Source organism: Panthera onca, chromosome B3, assembly GCF_046562875.1.
Source record: "Panthera onca isolate mPanOnc1 chromosome B3, mPanOnc1 haplotype 2, whole genome shotgun sequence".
NCBI classification, from domain to species: Eukaryota; Metazoa; Chordata; class Mammalia; order Carnivora; family Felidae; genus Panthera; species Panthera onca.
This window is the reverse complement of record NC_138344.1, coordinates 142,236,831-142,255,127: the sequence shown is the minus strand read 5'-3', so window position 1 is coordinate 142,255,127 and position 18,297 is coordinate 142,236,831. Positions and strand designations below refer to the sequence as shown.

The 18,297-nt window shown below is 38.5% G+C and overlaps 1 long non-coding RNA gene and 4 other non-coding genes across 5 annotated transcripts in view; all 5 read right to left on the bottom strand.

Annotated features, from left to right (window-relative positions):
- LOC132670316 (uncharacterized) overlaps positions 1–18,297 on the bottom strand; it is a 73,204-nt gene that overhangs the window by 44,422 nt on the left and 10,485 nt on the right. The window contains exons 4-6 of the long non-coding RNA XR_014137859.1: positions 17,713–17,799; positions 12,238–12,317; positions 9,587–9,691 (exon numbers count right to left, since the gene is read on the bottom strand). This is a non-coding gene — a long non-coding RNA (uncharacterized LOC132670316). The remainder of the gene's footprint in view (positions 1–9,586; positions 9,692–12,237; positions 12,318–17,712; positions 17,800–18,297) is intronic.
- On the bottom strand, positions 7,063–7,134 carry LOC132670618 (small nucleolar RNA SNORD113/SNORD114 family). Its single transcript, XR_009606844.1, has one exon. It is a non-coding gene; the product is annotated as a small nucleolar RNA SNORD113/SNORD114 family (small nucleolar RNA).
- On the bottom strand, positions 8,865–8,936 carry LOC132670632 (small nucleolar RNA SNORD113/SNORD114 family). The gene has a single exon (XR_009606856.1). It is a non-coding gene; the product is annotated as a small nucleolar RNA SNORD113/SNORD114 family (small nucleolar RNA).
- LOC132670634 (small nucleolar RNA SNORD113/SNORD114 family) lies at positions 13,697–13,768 on the bottom strand. Its single transcript, XR_009606857.1, has one exon. It is a non-coding gene; the product is annotated as a small nucleolar RNA SNORD113/SNORD114 family (small nucleolar RNA).
- On the bottom strand, positions 16,343–16,414 carry LOC132670620 (small nucleolar RNA SNORD113/SNORD114 family). The gene has a single exon (XR_009606846.1). It is a non-coding gene; the product is annotated as a small nucleolar RNA SNORD113/SNORD114 family (small nucleolar RNA).

The following is an 18,297-nucleotide window of genomic DNA, read 5'->3' as shown; positions in this document are numbered from 1 at the left end:
AACTAGAATAAACTTGGGCACTTCTTCATTAGTCTAGCATTTTACTTTCACTTTTAAAGAATGTACTAGCCACTGTCAACTACACGACACCGGAATAAGCATATCGAAAGTATCTTTATATCGTAATAGTTTTAAGAGAATACAAGATGACTTTCATGGATGTTGCCTTTGCAGAACTGGTTGCGTTTAAATCTTTATTTTACATTATGTGGGATGACTCCTGCCTGATCGCATTTTATATGCTCACTTATTTATTCACTTAATCATTTATTTACTTACTGATGGGATGATTTAACCATACACTCGTTATATAAAGAAAGTCAAAATGGTAAACCAGAACAGAAATAATCCAGAACAAAAATACTATTCAATGCAACGATATACATGTCCCTTACCAAAGATGGGAGCAGAACAGGAATTTTTTTTCTTTCTACAAACATCAGTAGCGAAAACCCAAACCAATCATTGTTATTGTCTCATAAAACACGCTCCTCATTGATCTGTGCTGTCTCTTATTTTAAATAATTAAGATAGGATTTTACTCACTTACGCAGTTATAACGACACATCAAAATTTGTGAATGCGAAGACTTAGAAACAAATCCTGAGTGATACTAACATCCATCTATCTGCTTGGTAGTCACAAAAATAATTGACAAGATCATTTTGAGTTTTAATAAAATTTAGTGAACACAATCAGATCAATCCTAATGCTTCTCATATGACACATTGTCGACATGTGTCCATAACTGCTTCTTATTCGATGAGATATATACTTAATCGATTATCCACTTATGTTAATCTTTCCTGTTTCCTAAAAAACAAACAAACGAAAATGACAGCCAGAGCAGTGTTCGGAGGGAAATTTATAACATTGAATGCACATGTCACAAATGAAGACCTAAGTGTGTGTTGATGGATGAATGGATAAAGAAACTATGGAATATAAGTACAATGGAATATTATGCAGCCTTTGAAAGGGAGATCCTGTCATTTGCAACAAAAATGAGCACCTCAAAGGCGTTATGCTAGGTGAAATAAGCCAGAAAACGAAAGAAAACTGTTGCGTGATTTCACTTCTATGAGGAAGCTAAAAAAGTTGAATTCACAGAAGCCGAAAGCAGACTGGCAGTTACCAGGAGTGGGGAGGGGGAGGAAAGGGAGATGCTGGTCAAGGGTACAAAGTTGCTATCACGTAAGATGAAAAAGCTCTAGAGATTGAATGTACTGCATCATGACTATAGCTGATAACATCGTATGGTGTGCTGACAAATCTGCTGAGAGAGTAGATTTCAGGTGCTTTTATCACGAAAATAAAAAAGTGAAAAAAGAATAACTATGTGAGGAGATGCATGTGTTAGCTTGACAGTAGTAACTATTTCACTATGTACATGTATATCAATATCAAAACATCATATTGTCCAACTCAAATATACATTATTTCTTTTTTTTTATTTTACTGAGAGAGAGCATGCAAGTGGAGGAGAGGGGCAAAGGGAGGGAAGAGAAAGAGAAAGAGAGAGAGAGAGAGAGAGAGAGAGAGAGACAGAATCTGAAGCAGTCTCCATGCTCAGCACGGAGCCCAATGTAGAGCTCGATCCCACAACCCTGGGATCAAGACATGAACCAAAATCCAGAGTCAGATGCTCAACCTACTGAGCTCCCCAGACACCCCTACAATTTTTATTTAAAGAAAAGAAGAAAGATTTAAAATCAGCAATCTAAGTTTATACTTAAAAAAAACTAGAAAAAGGACAAATCGAATACAAAGAAGAAAAGAAATAACAATACTTAGAGCAGATATAGGAAATAGGAATAGGAAATAGGAAATTAACAGAGAAAATCAATGAATCAAAAAAAATTGTTCTTTGAAGAGACCAATAAAATTAATAAGCCTCTAGCCACACCAAAAGGAAAGAGAAAGGAAGAAAGAAAGAAAGAAAGAAAGAAAGAAAGAAAGAAAGAGGGAGGGAGGGAGGGAGGGAGGGAGGGAGGGAGGGAGGGAGGAAGGAACGGAAGAAAGAAAGAAAGAAAGAGAGAGAAAGAAAGAAAACAAAAGTGAGTGTAAGAGAAAGAGAGGGGACACAACTGAGCAGGGAGAAGGGCAGTCCTTCTTCCCAGGTGACCAGCAAGCACAAGATAGAGAACATGGTGACAAGCACCTACTACTTAAAAGATGTTTGGGGCAGAAATCACTAACTTTTTGTGGGCTTAACTCTAAGTGGTTTTTCCCAGACACTCTAATGGTGTCTGGGAAAAGTAAAGCAGGAACTTAGGGCAAACACCCTAAACTCAAGTTCTTATCTAAACCAAACTCTGAGGCTCCTGGGTGACTCGGTCGGTTAAGCGTCTTAACTCTTGATTTCAACTCAGGTCATGATCTCACGGTTCATGAGTTAAAGCCCCGCATCGGGCTCTGCACTGACCATCCAGAGCCTGCTTGGGATTCTCTCTCTCTGTCTCTCTCTCTCTCTCTGTCCCTCCCTCCCCGCAAATGCTCAAACTCTGGGTGTGAGCAGGATTATCATACTGTAAAATGCCAAGCGGCAAGTCAGAAAAACAAAAGATTTTTTTCCCTCAAAAGATGTTTTTGTCATCTCATCACATCAATAGATGAGAAAAAGCACATTTGACAAACTATGACACGCATTCATGATTTAAAAGAAACCTCTCAGCAAACTAGGAATAGAAAGTAATTTCCTCAACTTGACAAACAATATCTACAAATAACCTACAGCTAACATACTTAATGGTAAGAAATTAGAAGGCTTCCCACTGAGATGTAAAGCAAAGATGTTCCCTCTCAACACTACAACATTGTACTGGAAGTTGTAACTTGCAGTACAAGAATAAGAATAAAGAAATAAGAGATATACTATATAAGAATAAGAGTAAGAGAAATAAATAAAAGGTATATTATTAGTGAAGGAAGAAATGAAACTGTGTTTATTGACAGATTACACGGTCATCAATGTAGAAAATATATATATATATAAGTCTGTCATTTTCTTAGATACCACCAAAGAACAAGCAGGATTTGAAATTAAAAATACAATATGATGCATAGGGGGAAAGTGGGTGATGGGCACTGAGGAGGGCACCTGTTGGGATGGGCACTGGGTGTTGTGTGGAAACCAATTTGACAATAAAAAATAAAAATAAATAAATAAAAATTAATAAAATAAAATAAAAATAAATTTAATAAAATAAAAAATTAAAAAAATACAATACTATTTACAATAGTACCAATAAAATTAAATATGCAGTTATAAACCCAACAAAACATATGAAGGAAAACAGCAAAACTCTGATGAAAGTAATCAAAGAGTAACTAAATAAATGGACAGGAATTCCATGTTCATGGATAGGAAGATTCAGTATTATTGAGATGTCAGTTCTTTCCAATGCAATTTATAGATTCAAAACAATCCCAATCTAAAACAATAAAACTCCTAAAAGTTAACAGGAGAAAATCTAGATGACCTCAGGTTTGGTGATGACTTTTCACCAAAGACACAATACGGGAAAGAAAGAATTGATGAGCTTGACTTCGTTAAAATTAAGAGTTTCTGTTCTGCAAATAAACTGTCAAGATAACAAAATACAAACTGCAGACGGAGAAAAAATATTTATAAAAGATACATCTGATAAATGACTTTTATCTAAAACACACAAAGAACCCTTAAAAAAAAAGAGGGGCGCCTCAGAAAAGAGAGGCTCAGTCGGTTAAGCAGCCAACTTCAGCTCAGGTCATGATCTCGCGGTCTGTGAGTTCGAGCCCCGCGTCGGGCTCTGTGCTGACAGCTCAGAGCCTGGAGCCTGCTTCGGATTCTGTGTGTGTGTCTCTCCCTCTCTGCCCCTACCCCACTTGCTCTCTCTCCATCTCTCAAAAAAATGAATAAATGTTAAAAAAAATTTAAAAAAAAAAGAAAAAAGAAACAACCTGATTTAAAAATGAGTCAAAGAATGGGAATGCAAGCTGGTGCAGCCACTCTGGAAAACAGTACGGAGATTCCTCAAAAAAAATAAAAATAAAACTACCCTATGACCCAGCAATTGCACTACTAGGCATTTATCCAAGGGATACAGGTGTGCTGTTTCAAAGGGACACACGCACCCCCATGTTTACAGCAGCCCTATCGACAATAGCCAAAGTCTGGAAAGAGCCCAAATGTCCATCAGCAGATGAATGGATAAAGAAGATGTGGTATACACACACAATGGAGTATTCCTTGGCAATCAAAAAGAATGACATCTGGCCATTTGCAACTATGTGGATGGAACTGGAGGGTATTATGCCAAGTGAAATTAGTCGGTCAGAGAAAGACAAAACTCATACGACTTCACTCATATGAGGACTTTAAGAGACAAAACCGATGAACATAAGGGAAGGGAAACAAAAATAATATAAAAACAGGGAGGGGGCCAAAACAGAAGAGATTCATAAATATGGAGAACAAACTTAGGGTTACAGGAGGAGTTGTGGGAGGAGGGATAGGCTAAATGGCTAAGGGGCATTAAGGAATCTACTCCTGAAATCACTGTTTCACTGTATGCTAACTAATTTGGCTGTAAATTTTAAAAAAACAAAAAACAAAAACTTAAAAGAAGAAAACAAAAAGATACAAGATTCCAGTTATAACTATTAGGGTTACAGTGTACAATTCAAGGACTATACCTAATGCTGTTGTGTAATATGTAGGGAAGTTGTTAAGACTAAATGCTAAGAATTCTCTTCATAAGAACAAATTTCTTTTCCTTTCCTTTTTTTAAATAGTATTTCTATGAGAAGATGATTGTTAGCTAAACCTACTATAATCATTTCACAATATATGTTAATTAAACCATCAAAAAAAAAGAAAAAAAATGAGTCAAAGAATGTAACAAACACCTCACTAAAGAAGATACATATGAAAAGATTCTCCACATCATATGTCATCAGGGAAATGCAAATTAAAACAACAATGAGATACCACTACCTACCTATTACAATAGGTGTTTGGCAGTTTCTTTCAAAACTAGACATGTTCTTACCACGTGATCCAGCAATCACACTCCTTGGTATCTACCCAAAGGGGCTGAAAACTAATATCTGCACAAAAACCTGCACATGAATGTTTACAGCAGCCTTATTCATAATTGCCCAAATTTGGAACCACCCAAAATGGCCTCCCGTGGGTAATGGATAAATAAACTGCTATAATCTTCTGCTAGAAGATTATATGCTAAAAAGAAATGAGAAATGAAAAGACACAGAGGAATCTTAAGGGTATATTCTAAAGTGAGAGAAGACAATATGAAAAGGCTACATAGTAGTGATTCTAATCACACGACATTCTGGAAAAGGCAAAACTATGGAGACAGTAGAAAGATCAGAGGTTGCCAGGGGTGAGAGAGGACAGAGGGGTGAACAGGCAGAGCCCAGGAGATTTTTAGTGAAATAGTCTGCGTGATACCTTCACGTTGGATACATGTCACTGCACATTTGTCCAAAGCCACTGAAATTACAACCAAGAGTGAATTCTAGTGCAAACTATGGACTTTGGGTGATAATGATGCATCAGTGTAGGTTCATCAATTGTAACAAATGTACCACCGTGGTGGGGGATGTCAGTTGATGGTGGGAAGGTTATGCACGTGCGGGGGGTTGGGGATTATGGGAAATCTCTGTATGTTCCATCCAATTTTGTCGTGAACCTTGAAACTGCTCTGAAAAATAGTCTTTTAAACCCAGCAGTAGCACTGCTAGGAATTTACCCAAGGGATACAGGAGTACTGATGCATAGGGGCACTTGTACCCCAATGTTTATAGCAGCACTCTCAACAATAGCCAAATTGTGGAAAGGGCCTAAATGTCCATCAACTGATGAATGGAGAAAGAAATTGTGGTTTCTATACACAATGGAGTACTACGTGGCAATGAGAAAGAATGAAATATGGCCCTTTGGAGCCACGTGGATGGAACTGGAGAGTGTTATGCTGAGTGAAATAAGCCATACAGAGAAAGACAGATACCATATGGTTTCACTCTTATGTGGATCCTGAGAGACTTAACAGAAACCCATCGGGGAGGGGAAGGAAAAAAAAAAAAAAAGAGGTTAGAGTGGGAGAGAGCCAAAGCATAAGAGACTCTTAAAAACTGAGAACAAACTGAGGGTTGATGGGGGGTGGGAGGGAGGGCAGGGTGGGTGATGGGTATTGAGGAGGGCACCTGTTGGGATGAGCACTGGGTGTTGTATGGAAACCAATCTGACAATAAACTTCATATATTGAAAAAAAAATAGTCTTTTAAAAAAGGAGGCAACACGTGTGCACGCACACACACACGCACACACACACACACACACACACACACACGACTAAAACAAAAACAAAAACTCTGCAACCAGAGGACATTTGCCAGTGTCCGGAGACATTTTTGATTGCCACAACTGGGAGGGAGGGGTTAATACTGACGTCTAACACAGCCCATGAGGTTACTCCACATTCTACTACGTACGGGACCACCTTCCCAACAATGAATTATCCAGCCCAAAACGTCAGTCATGAAGGGCTGAGAAAACCCTGCTGCACCCTCTTCAAAATAACTGGTTGAGACATGAATGCAATATACATTCACTCACAATATCATCAATAGCTACGAACATGCAAACTGGATTAGAAACTTGTATGGAATTAACAGCTGTTCATATGCTCATTACTCCCAGATATAACCAGCCAGATCCTATTTTCTTGCAAACAGCACCTTGAAGACAACGCAGAACAACACAACGCTGCTTTCCGGTACTTATCTCTCTATGTTCCTGACCCACATAGGTATCAGATTTAGTCAATTTATGTTGGAACTGAGTGCTTCAGAAAATATTAATAATAATATTATACATTCTCATAATTAAGCCACATGTGGCTCTCCTTGTCTTTATTTATAAATTTATTTATTTGTTTATCAATTCACTTCTACAACACAATCCAGACCTATGAACCTTCATAACCTAAGAGCAAACTCCCGAATATTACTAACCTCTACTGTAAGCTGATTTATCATATAGGCATTAACTAGGTCTCTGACCTCAGAGTTACAGGGTTTAATCAAAATCATTGATTCAGACACCCCAGGATACTCATCATTGGTCCAAACTTGGCAACATTTCCTCCATTCATTAATACCTTTGTTTATTGATTCCCTCATTAAGTCACTAATAATAACAAAGGCAAGGACGTGAATTTTGACTATAACCTACGACAGTCTCTAGGCTCCTTACCCACAAAGGTAAAAACTAAAATTCTCATTACTGTCGAATAATTCAATCAGCTATAGCATTTTGTCCTGTAGATATTAAAATACACTTTTCGTAAAGAACGAACCAGCATAGACACCTTTTTTTAATGGGCTGGAGTCATGAGGTACTCGATTAATCATAAACTTTAGTTGCTATCACATTCTCATTATTGACTCAAAAAGGACACTATTTTTTATTTACTGACTTATTTACTGTCCACCTGTATACTCCCTAACCACATGATTCACAGCCTCATTATTCTTTTTTAAGGTTCCATATTCACACATGGCTAAGAGTATCCCATGAAGCATTGGTCTAAGATTTACCCTACTTTATACATTCACTGATCCACTCTTAGTTAATTACTCAAAGCATAATTTGATCTTCTACTCATTTTTTTAAAAGAAAAAGAGTAAAACCCACCAGTACTCCAGAACTGAAATACCATGTCATGCCATTGCTGATATCCACTTGTCCAAAGTGGGATTAAGTCTAGATTTCTTCCTCTTCATCTAAAATGGTTTAGTCATTATATTGTTTCATGACACCTCCTCCTCTGCCTTCTTTTAAATAACTGACCAAACTGGGGCGCCTGGGTGGCTCAGTCGGTTGAGCGTCCGGCTTCAGCTCAGGTCATGATCTCGCAGCTCGTGAGCTCGAGCCCCGCGTCGGGCTCTGTGCAGACAGCCCAGAGCCTGGAGCCTGTTTCAGATTCTGTGTCTCCCTCTTCTCTCTGTCCCAACCCACTCGCATTCTGTCTCTGTCTCTCTCAAAAATAAATAAACATTAAAAAAAAACTTTTTCATAAAAAAATAAAAAATAAGTAAATAACTGACCGATATAGAACTCATTTGTTCATCGACTTTTAACGATGCATTCAAAGTGAATGCAAGCCAAGACGCTGGATAAGAACATTGACTAATACTAGTATCTGTCCCTACGTCACTGTCCACAGATATGACCTGTGAGAGTCTTCTTTATTTTTTTAAATAATATCATATTCTCAGTATTAGTCCTTGCTTGGCTTTCTTTCCATTAAGCACTTATGTAAGCAATTGTTGGTAATGTCGAGGATTTGCTCCTTTTCTTTTTTTCTTTTTTTAATTTGTTTTAATATTTATTTATTTTTGAGACAGAGAGAGCATGAACAGGGGAGGGGCAGAGAAAGAGGGAGACACAAAATCTAAAGCAGCTCCAGGCTCCGAGCTGTCAGCACAGAGCCCGACGCGGGACTCGAACTCACGAACTGTGAGATCATGACCTGAGCTGCGGTTGGACGCTTAGCCGACTGAGCCACCCAGGTGCCCCGGATTTGCTCCTTTTCTAAATAGAACCAACAACCAGCTAGCTACCACCAATCTGAAACAACAGGGACTCTCATGGAATAGGATACCTATCCTTTAAGGACAAATGTAAGATAGACTTGATCGATTTAGATTACGAAATTCAATGTCTGGGGAAATAATATAATGATACATTTCACAGGCATTAAGAACTCAAAGCTCAGGAACCAGATCTTAACTCGTCCTAACTTGTGCCGTAAGCCCCTCTCTCACAGAAGAAATAGCTAGATTTCTTTTTCTCAGTGGACCTCAAAGGTACAGAGTTTAATTAAAATCTTTGATTCATACATCTCAGAATCCTCATCATTAATCTACACCGAACATCTTGTTCTTCCTTTATTTACACATTCCTTGTTCCTTCATTCATGGACTCACTCATAACAATATAATCTATTCTCATGAATCAAAAAGCCCAAAAACGACATCCTTGAATATCACTAAGAACCGGCTGTACACCCATTTCCCACAGTGCTAATAAACAAGGGTATTCTTTGCAATATATACGTATGCTGTTTGCATATATAAATTAACCAACATTCTCACTCCGTATCAGCTTCAATGGTCCACGCCTGGCCCTTTTCCATTTAAAGATGATGCAGTGAGTAACCATGGGAACTTTAATCTTTCTCCACATCTAGAGAGACAACAATTTTGTCCATCTTCTTGTGTGTTTCTCCCTCAAGGAATTCATAGCTTAAATCTTTATCAATGGAGAAGTACTTAAATGCATTGCAACGCAAAAATAAAACACAATGCGAAGCAATCCTAAAACTGAATGAAACGTCCAGCATCTTTTTAATTGGGTTTTACTAGTCCTGCATCTGATTCATCATAAATCTCAATTCGGGTCTGTGCTGGGCTCATTTGGCTTTATTTTTTAATATGCTCATTGATTACTTTGAAAAACCCAAGCAACACTCACAAACCGCCCTCCCAACCCAAGAATATAAACTCTGCTACTTACATCAATTTCTTCTGTCCTTACCCCCACAGTTTGCTAAAGCCAAGATCTTTAGCATTAGAGAATGATTACTTCATCTGTGGTGTGTTCGCTTAGTGAAAATGCAGACTTTCAAGAGAAAGAAAGAGTCCATAGTTAGATTTTTTTCTTAAATGGAGGCTAGACTTGCAGTATTAGATCAATCATAAACACGGGTCATTTCAGAAAGAATGTCATCATTGCCGATGAATCGCACTCTTATTTATTGACTTATTTAACTTTTCTTTTTAAGCAGTACAATGAACACCAACATAGGAACCATTATCTATCATAAATATCTGTCTACATACTCCCTATCCATAAATTTAACAACTCAGTGATTACTTTTAATGGACCTCACTTGTACAAAATTGGATGAATGTAAATCTTTGTTTTATGGCATATCCTCACCAATGAAGCACACATTTTTCTGATTTATGTCTACTGATTCATTTACTTATTCGTGTATATAATTAGGCATAAAATAAATCAATTATCTTCCCATTTTTCTAAAGAATTTCTTCATGCAAATTTCTATGTACACCTGAAACTAACATTACACTGTATGTTAACTAACTGGAATTTAAAAAAACATTTCTGTGTGTACTTTGTCCAAAATGGAAGGAATTTAGAGTTCTATTTCTTTATCTGGACAACTTTTGCGGATAACGGGAGTAATCATTATCTTTGGTTCATAAAACACATTCCTCGTTGGCCCTTGCTCAGCCTTCTTTTGAATAATTAATCTGCAGGGAAATGCACTCCTTCATTCCCTTATGACAAGATGTCAGTACCAATGAAAACCAAGGCACGGAACAGGAATATTAAGTATCCAGTCTACATGCTCATGGCCGATAGACATAAATGATTACTAAATCATCTTTTGAATTTTTTTAATTAAACTAGCGAATACAGTTATATTAATTGTAACTCTGGTCACATGACATATCCTCAGTATGGGTTCACATTTGGCCCTCTCTCAATAAGACAATATTTAAGCAATTGTTTATTTATGTAAACATTTTTTTTTTTTGTCCTTCTTAATTAAAACCACCAAACAAAGAATCAAGGCAGCAACATGAACTCTTGGGTACATCTGTCCATACTGTCCTTATGGAAGGGCTCAGAGCTTTGATTTACCTATAGAACCTGATGTTTCAAATATACACTAATAATCATTTCTGCTTTATTACATAACTTCATAGCTCGTCCACACATGGCCCTCCTTATCTTCATTCATTTACACATTTCCTTATTCATTCATGAATTCACTTCCCTACAAGTTTATTTTATCCCTCTCTCTCTCTCTCTCTTTGATTTAATTTTTTTTTTCTGCAATAGTCCACAGATTTCTAGACGGGGATTAACACAATTCCATTTACTTGTTTTTTCTATTTTTTTTTTTTAATTTCTTAAGTTTTTATTTAAATTCCTGTATAGTTAACATACAGTGTAATATTAGTTTCAGGTGTACAATATAGTGAATTCAACACTGCCATACAATACCCAGCGCTCATCACAACAAGTGCCCTCCTTAATCCTCATCACCTATTTCCCCTACCCGTCCCTGCCTCCCCTCTGGTAATCATCAGTTTGCTCTCTATAGTTAATTATTGTTTTGTCACTCTCACTCTTTTTTTTCCCCCTATGCTCATTTTTGTTTCTTAAGTTCCACACATGAGTGAAACCCTATGGCATTTGTTTTTCTCTGACCCATTTCGCTTAGCATAGTACACTCTACCTCCACCCCTGTCCTTGCAAACGGCAAGATTTCATTCATTTTGATGGCTGAGTAATATTCCATTGCAGATCTATATCACATCTTCTTTATCTATTCATCAGTCAATGGACACTTGGGCTGCTTCCATAATTTGTCTATCATAGATAGAGCTGCTATAAACATCAGAGTGCCTGTCCTCCTTCAAATCTGTATTTTCGTATCCTTTGGGTAAGTACCTAGTAGTGCAATGGCTGGGTCGTAGGGTAGTTCTATTTTTAACTTTCCGAGGACCCTCCGTGCTGTTCTCCAGAGCGGCTGCACCAGTGTGCATTCCCACCAGCAGTGCAGGAGGGTCTCCCTCTCCCCACATCCCACACAATTCTGGACTCAGACTCAACCCCCACCCCAGGACTCCTCATTGTCCTAAGCTTTGCACTCTTTTCCTTCAGTCCTTTATCCTTTAGGTTTATTGATATGCTCACTGTTCCCACAATAGAATCAATGCACAGAAATCACTGAAGCTCGAAAATAAGATCCTTAAATATCACTAAGATCTATTGATAAGCTCATTTCCCATGGAGCTAATACATTACGTCTCTTTTTGCAGTGGCCTTCAGCGTAGGCCATGTGCTTCCTCTCACTGACTCTTGTGAAGGGATGAATGTTAAAATCCACAGTCGTGTAAGTATCCCCGAAAACGTATGAAACATCTGCCACCTTTTTAAAGGAGTCATCAGTTGCGCAGAATTGAATTACTCCTCATTATCCCTGGTTCATAATCTATTCCTGTCATTGGTAATGTACAGCATTCTTTAACTTTACACTCCTACATAGCTTTTTATTACTTGAAATACTTCAGTGGACAGCCATGAACAAGTTCCCCTAACCAAGTACATAGACTTTGACTGTGACTCACCTCAGAATTTAATGCTCCTTACCCACAGAGCCACAGTCTTCACCATTAGATAGGATTAAATCAACCGTGGCGCCTTCATTCTGAGGTAAAAATCAGGCTTTGGAAATAATGAAAAAAATACACATTTAGGTATGTGTGAAAGACACTAATCGTAGAGTTCTCGATTAAACATAAAACTTGCTTCTTTTCGTTGGCTCAAGAATATCACTACTGTTTACCTACTCCATTCATTTTAAGTTTTTTAAGATTTTATTTTTAAGTCATCTCTCTACCCACCCAGGGCTCGAACTCACAATCCTGAGATCAAGAGACGCATGTTCTGCCGAATGAGCCAGCCAGGCACCCCTAATTTTAATTTTCAACAATAAAATGAACACCACTGAATCCATCGCTCCAATCACAACTAATAACTATGACTCTTACAAACATGTCTGGGTACTTTACCTAGCTAAAATCTACATTACCCTTCTCCATGGATCTTTCTTAAACCGATCGGATAAATTTAAATCCTTGTTTCACGGCATATTTTTAACAGTGGTCCATGGTTGGCTCTACTTAACTTGTTCATCCATTCATTCATTCACTCATTCAATTACTCATGGAATAATTTCACCTGTTGTTCATTATATAAAGGCACAGACAGTACCTTCACTTATGGTGAGCACGGTATAACATCTACAGATGTCAAATCACTATGTTGTGCGCCTGAAACTAATGTAACATTGTGCGTTAACTGCACTTTGACTTAAAAAAAAAAAAAGAAAAAGAAAAGTGAATTAAAATGGGAAGCATCTGTCTGTACATTATACAAACTGGGAAAAGCCTGGCTTTTTATAAATATAGATGCAGTAGTATAAAACAGGATAATCAGAGTCCTTCCTCACTGGTGTATGATTTTCACCTTTTAAATAAAATATGAATCCATTCATTCGGTTATAATAACATATAATATGTCATTATTATAAGTCACTGGACAATGCTTTAAATAATACTAACAGGAGATCATAAGCTCAGAGCAAACCATCTTGTCATGGGACCACATTCCCATGACTGGTCCATAATCTTTTTTTTTTTCAATTAGATCTTCAATTATTTACCAATGCCAACCAGTTTCCCTTAATAAAATAAATCAGCAACCTGCCATCAATTCATAATGACAACATTCAATCTTGGGCATACTTTCCTATCTGCTCCCTGCTGAACAGAGTAAAGTCTACTTACTTTCCTAGACCTCATTACTTCAGAAATGTTTCAAAACATAGTCTCATCATTAAACAATGTGTGGCTTTCCTTGTCCTCATTCACTCCTTCATTTCTTTCCTGACCAGGCTTCATTTCATGTGTAATTAAAAATATCCCGCATCCTAGGAACACAAAACCTAACAACAGGATCCCTACTCTTCCCTTCTTGCTTTGTAAACACTTTCACCATAGAGGGAATGGCTACATTCCTTCTCGTAATGACATTAGAGCTACAGAGCTTAATCAAAATCTTTAATCCAGACACCCCAGGGTACTCATCATTGATCCAAACTTGGCATTTTTTTTGCCTTCTTCATTCATATCTTCCTTTCTGTATCATTTTTACATGCATAAATTATAACACGGTCAATAGCCATGCATCACAAATGCCAAGAATAAGATGAATGGTTTTTACCAAGGTAAGTCTATTTGCATTTGTCCCACAAAGCTAATACGCTTGATGTCTCTTTCTTAGTGCACCTCTGGGTCGCACATAGAGATTGACAGCTGTTTCACATCAACATCATATTGATAAGAAGTTTCTGCTCGTCTCTTTACGTATCCTCATTGTAAAGAGGGTGAAATAAACAGCTATGAACCATCGTCTTCCCTCACCACTAGAACGTGTAATTTTCTCCATCGTCCTACATCCCCCTCCCTCAACAAGTAAATAACCTCGAGCTTTAGCAAGGAAGGGATATACTTCTAAATGTCCTTTGGTGCCGAACTAAAATGATATATATTATCATGTGGCCCTGAAAATGACTAATCATGAACAGTTCATAACATATTCATATCCTTGGCCAATGCTTGGTGTTCTTTAATTTTATACATATATAAATGTTTTATATTTTACATATTATATATATAAATAATACACATTTACATATTTTGTAACCAATTTTATGTTTATATATTTCATTACATATGTATTTATATATACTTATTACATATAAGTATATTTTATATATGTAATATATTTGTTATTATGCTATTATTAATATGCTATTTTAAATTTTGTAAAATAAGTCCTTGGAAAATTCATGAACAAACTCACCAGAGACCAAGGACTGTAACATTTATGTTGGTCTCTATGCTCTTTACCCACAGAGGCAACAACTAAGATCTTCCCCATTAGAGAATTATTCAGTTGGCTGTGGTGCGTTCATGCTGTAAATTAAAAGCCAATTCTAAACAGTCTCTATGAGATGTTTTTAAGTGGACATGAGTTTCACACTGCCAAATTAATAACAAAGCTGGATCATATCACATTCTCATTACTGGTGCAAAGACTCAACTCCCTTCTATTTTATCAGCTTATTTTATTTTCATTCTTTAGCAATGTAGTAAATATCATTGAATCTAAGACTCAACTCAAGAATAAAGCCTGGGTGACTCAGTCAGTTAAGCGCCCAACTCTTGATTTTGGCTCAGGTCATGATATCACAGTCGTGGGATCGAGCCCCCATCACGGCTAGACATGGAGCCTGCTTGGGATTCTCTCTCTCTCTCTCTCTCTCTCTCTCTCCCTCCCTCCCTCTGCCACTCTCCCCAATAAAATAAATAAATATTAAAAAAAGAAAGTTGAGGGGCACCTCGATGGCTCAGTTGGTTAGGCATCCAACTTCAGCTCAGGTCATGATCTCCCTATTGGTGGGTTCAAGCCCCGCGTCAGGCTCTGTGCTGACAGCTCAGAGCCTGGAGCCTGCTTCCAATTCTGTATCTCCCTCTCTCTCTGCCCCTCCCCCACTTGTACTCTGTCTCTTGAAAATAAATAAATGTGAAAGGAAAGGAAAGGAAAGGAAAGGAAAGGAAAGGAAAGGAAAGGAAAGGAAATTGAGGCACCTGGGTGGCTCAGTCAGTTAAGCATCTGACTCTTGGTCTCAGCTCAGGTCATGATCTCACAGTTCATGAGTTCCAGCCCTTCTTCGGGGCTCTGCACTGACAGCACTGAGCCTGCTTGGGATTCTCTCTTTCCGTCTCTGTCTGCCCCTCCCCAACTGTGTTCACACGCTCACGCTCCCTCTTGCTTGCTCGCTCTCTCTCTCTCTCTCAAAATAAATAAACTTAAAAAATAAAACAAAAAATTAAAAGAAGAAAAGAAAATCTTTCTTATAAAAAAAAAGAAAGAAAAAGAATAAAGCTTATAACTTTTACATGGCAGAGAGAGAGAGAGAGAGAGAGAGAGAGAGAGAGAATCCCAAGCAGGGTCCACGTTGTGAGCACAGAGCCCGACACAGGGCTCGAACTCACAAACTATGAGATCATGACCTGAGCCGAAGCCAAGAGGTGGACGCTTAACCAACTGAGCCACCCAGGTGACCCTTCCTTCCTCTTAATGAAACCAACCACCAGCAAACTCCCAGCAATCCAGACTTACATGCCCATGTACATATAGTTGTGTGCCCTCTTACGCCTCTGGACCTCCCGCGTGTTCTGAAGAGGACAACAGGTCTTACCTATGTATTCTATTGAAACATGGTGTTAAACAAACATATCACGAGTAATACTTGTTTCATGACAATCACGTGTGATCATGTTTGTCTTCATTCAATGACACATTTATTTATTCGTGCATTCACTGATTCACTTACACCAATACAATCCATACCCAAAAATCACTAAGACCCAAGAACCGGATCCCCCATGGGCTTGAACTTCTGCCCTGGACTCTATTCCCTTAGAGAGAATGACTAGGTCTCTTTTCTTTCCCTTTCTTTCTTTCTTTCTTTCTTTCTTTCTCTTTCTTTCTTTCTTTTTCTTTCTTTTCTTCCTTTTTCTTTCTTTCTTTCTTTCTTTCTTTCTTTCTTTCTTTCTTTCTTTTGTAAATTCTAGTTCCTCTACAGTTAATACACAGTGTTCTATGGACCTCAGAGTTTAGGGTTTAATCAAAATTCTTGATTCATATACCCCAGAACTACTCATCATTGATCCAAGCTTAACCTTCTTTTTCTTCATTTATTTATGTATATATTGTGTATTGACTGTGTATGCATTACTTACTGATTATTTCCTTCCTGGCCTCACTGGTTTAAAAAAAAAAAAAAAATTACTTCCTATGAATCACAGAAACCCAGGGACAAGATCTTTGAATATCGCAGAGAGCTGTGTACAAGCTTATTTCCCACAGAGCTACTAGACAAGATCCCTTTTTAATTGGACCTCAGTGCTGCACATATGGATTAATCAATAAACTTGCCATCCATCCCACGCATTTCACTACTCTCTGCTTGCTCGTCTTTCGCTTACGCTCTTCGTATTTTGAAACTAGTGCCCTGAGCCTACCTTTTGACTCCAGAACTAGAATGCGGACCATACTTTCTAGCTTCCCAGGTGCTCCTTCCTCAAAGACGTAACAACCTAGATAGCTATCAATAGAGAATGTTCTTAAAACGGGGTGCAAAAATAAAACAATATTAAAGCCGCTGTGAAAGTCAACGCAAAACCCTCAAACTTTGTTTTCAGGGGATCTCAGTTATACTGAAGTGGGCTAATCTTTTTTTTTTCTTTAACATGAAATTTATTGTCATATTGTTTTTCATGCAACACCCAGTGCTCATCCCAACAGGTGCCCTCCTCCATACCCATCACCCGCCCTCCCCTCCCTCCCACCCCCCATCAACCCTCAGTTTATTCTCAGTTTTTGAGAGTCTCTTATGTTTTGGCTCCCTCCCTCTCTAACCTTTTTTTCTCCTTCCCTTCCCCATGGTCTTAAGATTGTCAGGATCCACATAAGAGTGAAAACATATGGTATCTGTCTTTCTCTGTATGACTTATTTCACTTAGCATAACACTCTCCAGTTCCATCTGAAGTGGGCTAATCTTTTTTTTTTTTACATTTCTTTCATTAGTTTTCTTTATTTTGAGAGGCAGAGAGAGAGAGAGAGAGAGAGAGAGAGAGCACGTGTGGGGGAGGGGCAGAGAGAGAGGAGACACAGAATCTGAAGCAGGCTCCAGGCTCCGAGCCGTCAGCACAGAGCCCAATGCGGGGCCCAGACTCACAAACCGTGAGATCACGACCTGAGCCGAAGTCGGACGCTCAACCGACTGAGCCGCCCAGGTGCCCCTGAAGTGGGCTACTCTTAATCCGTGGTTCATACACATTCCCAGTCGTGTTCCACGTGTGGTGTGCTTTGATTGCATTTATGTGTCCACAGGCCACTGTTCCTCTGAAACAATCCCATGGACCACAGGAATTCCCTCCAAACCAAGAACACAAACTCTGTCACTTACATGAGTCCCTTTGCCCCTTACCCAGAAAAGTGACAGCCAAGATCTTCATCACGGGATAGTGGATAAATCAGACTGGGTATGCTGACTCTGCAGAGTAACAAGCAGATTTTAGAAAATGGAAGAAGCAGTATGGATTTAGATTTTTTTCAAGACTTCTCAGTCCTACTGTAGTAGATGGAACATAAATCCCTTTTTTACCATATTCCGATTAGCCCACAAATGGCCCTCTTACTTCCTGACTTCTTTAAGTTTTGTGGTTTTTTTTTAATTTTTTTTTTCAACGTTTTTTATTGATTTTTGGGACAGAGAGAGACAGAGCATGAACGGGGGAGGGGCAGAGAGAGAGGGAGACACAGAATCGGAAGCAGGCTCCAGGCTCCGAGCCGTCAGCCCAGAGCCCGACGCGGGGCTCGAACTCACGGACCGCGAGATCGTGACCTGGCTGAAGTCGGACGCTTAACCGACTGCGCCACCCAGGCGCCCCTGACTTCTTTAAGTTTTTAATGTTTATTTATTTTTTGAGAGAGAGAGACACACACATAAGTGTGAACAGGGGAGGAGCAAAGAGAGAGAGAGAGAGAGAGA